The sequence below is a fragment of the Penaeus vannamei genome, chromosome 30 (assembly GCF_042767895.1).
Source record: "Penaeus vannamei isolate JL-2024 chromosome 30, ASM4276789v1, whole genome shotgun sequence".
Classification (NCBI taxonomy): domain Eukaryota; kingdom Metazoa; phylum Arthropoda; class Malacostraca; order Decapoda; family Penaeidae; genus Penaeus; species Penaeus vannamei.
Window position 1 is genome coordinate 87,774 of NC_091578.1, and position 2,500 is coordinate 90,273.

Sequence of the window (2,500 nt, forward strand, 5' to 3'; positions counted from 1 at the left end):
TGAGGGGCATGTACAGTTTATTGCGACTGTGTTTTTCGCAGTTGAAAAACTACATCTGACTGACCCCTCGAACATGTCATGTCCTAGATGTACACTCATGACCAGTTGAAACGTGCCTTAAGATAGGGAAACTCTATGGGCAGTGCCATAAAGATACATAAAAATTACACTGACTGATATATAATATGATCTGCACAAGTATGGAATAATGTCAGAAAAGAAGCAAACACGTTGCGACTAATGCTGCGCTGAAACTAAGTTCCCATGCACTACCAGTAAGTCCCACCTTTCTTGCCTCAGAGAAAACAACATTACTGTGCGGTAACCTTATTTAAACTGTCTTGGTGTGCGTGTCTCATGATGTCACAACCAATCATCATCAATTTCTTAAAAATACACTATACCTTTAAAATATCTCTGTATTCTGATTTATATATAATTATGCAGAAATATGTATCAATTAGATATTCATTCCTTAAATAAATAATGTGTTCTACATTATTTGAAATGCTTCTTATATCCACATATGCACATGTGCAGCAATCTACCAACAAATTTGACAGTTCTGTTATTGCAGTTATCATTGCTCAGTCCAAAAGGGAAATTTGTTTACAGAGCTACTCTTTTCCAAATATTCTGGTGAAAATGATCTCTTACTGGAATATTTTTGATATCAGGGATAAACTTAAATTCTGTGACAAAACAATAACCGTGTTCCGGCTGCCAAAATACTTTATCACTTGCTAGCCCTTTTCACTTCAGCCATATGAACCTAATTTGTAACTTACAATATACAGCTGATGATGAATGGGTGGGTTCCAGGGATGAAGCCCCCAGTAGGGAAATATGACAATCAGGAGGGAGTCCAGGGGTGAAGCCCCCAATATGGAAACGTGGGAATCGAGAGAGGATCCAGGAGCAAAGCCCCCGATAGTGAAACAAAGGAATTGGGAGAGGGTCCAGGGGTGAAGTCCCCAGGTTAGGAAGGTGTTTGGTTCCTATGGCAACCTTAGTGGTAGCTTGTGTGTTTAGGCCGTGCAGCGCCATATCAAAGTTTCCATGGCTAAATCTTAGCTTGGGTTTTTTCTATTTTCCAATTTCCTTGTTTTATGAAATGCATCTCTTGACTTGGGCTTTTCAGTTTTACACTTTCTTATACTTCTGATGGTACCTTCTTCAAGCGAAATTAACCATCCCTCCCTACTTCCAAACTACAACCCAATTCTCCACAGAATCCTTCAAGACTGTTGAATGGGACTTTGGTTATGTTGGTAATAATTACCCATACAAATTTGTTGGATCCTTTTGCGTCACAGTGCCGAAAATACGGGTGGTGGATTATGTAAGTGGCCAATATCTTGGGCATGCATTGTGTAACATTTGTAACATTTGGTTGTTTGTGTCAAATATCTTACTTTTTTGTAATTTTCAATTTCCTGTAATACCCGTGCCACTTGTCACAGCAACCAGGAATATGATACTGAGCACTGAAATGGCATCCTGCCTGGAGCCGGTGCTCTTCCAGTCACGGCTTATGCACCTTATATTCCACATTTGTTTATCGATGGAAATAATGCAAAAGCCCCTTTCTAAGCGTCAAATTACTCTAATCACACGCCTACAGATTTGTACACTTGTGTCGAGTCTTTTCCATCACCCTGGCCTTCACTCATGATTACTGTTTCATGTTACCCAGCCCATGGCCTTTTTGTCTGATGACAGCTTGTTTAATTCACCTGGCCCTCGATCCTCATCTTTCCATAACAAGACTGTCATGGAATCATAGGGAACAAGAAAAAAAATATCCCATGCTGAGTGTCACTGCAAATGACATTTACCTTGTTTACCTATACTTTCATAATGCTTTACAATACTCACAACTTCCCGCCTGTATCTTATTCATCTAAAGAATCTTGAAAGACCTCAAATTTGGTACTAGTTATACAGTCTTTTGGAATTTTTGTCTCTGTTTGCGGACCACATTCCTAAAACCCCTAGTCTGGAGTGCAGCACAAGTCACTGCTGAAATAGAACCTAGAAATGATTGAATGATAAACATGCATGATTGACATCGTAACTCGGCTCAGGTGAGGTAAGCAAATTTCTCCTAACCATTCATCCTTCCCATGTTGCTGAACAAATTATAGGAGTTTGGCCTATCTAAACTGAGCTTAAACAGACACCAATAGGAGTTGACTGAAAAATAAAAGAACAAATGCATCAAGAAAAGTGTGTGATCTGCCTCCGAAAAATATAAAATGAGCAGCAGCAGTACCAGCTGAAAAAAAATCCAATATAACATAACATTTATGTATGATATTTGATTTATTGTTGACTGAGCAAACAAATAATTTGTATGATTTGTTCTAGAGTCGGCTATCATGAATTATCCAATTTCCACACTCTGATTTGGAGAATTATCTTCTATGCATCCGTTCACTTTCATTTCTCTTAATAGCTATATTTCTTCCCCTATTAATGTGGACTAGCCCATTCATAT

The 2,500-nt window shown here is 38.6% G+C and overlaps 1 protein-coding gene across 1 annotated transcript in view; it reads right to left on the bottom strand.

The window, feature by feature from the left end:
- LOC113829631 (1-acyl-sn-glycerol-3-phosphate acyltransferase alpha) overlaps positions 1-2,500 on the bottom strand; it is a 39,976-nt gene that overhangs the window by 36,533 nt on the left and 943 nt on the right. The gene's annotated exons all lie outside the window — the stretch shown is intronic.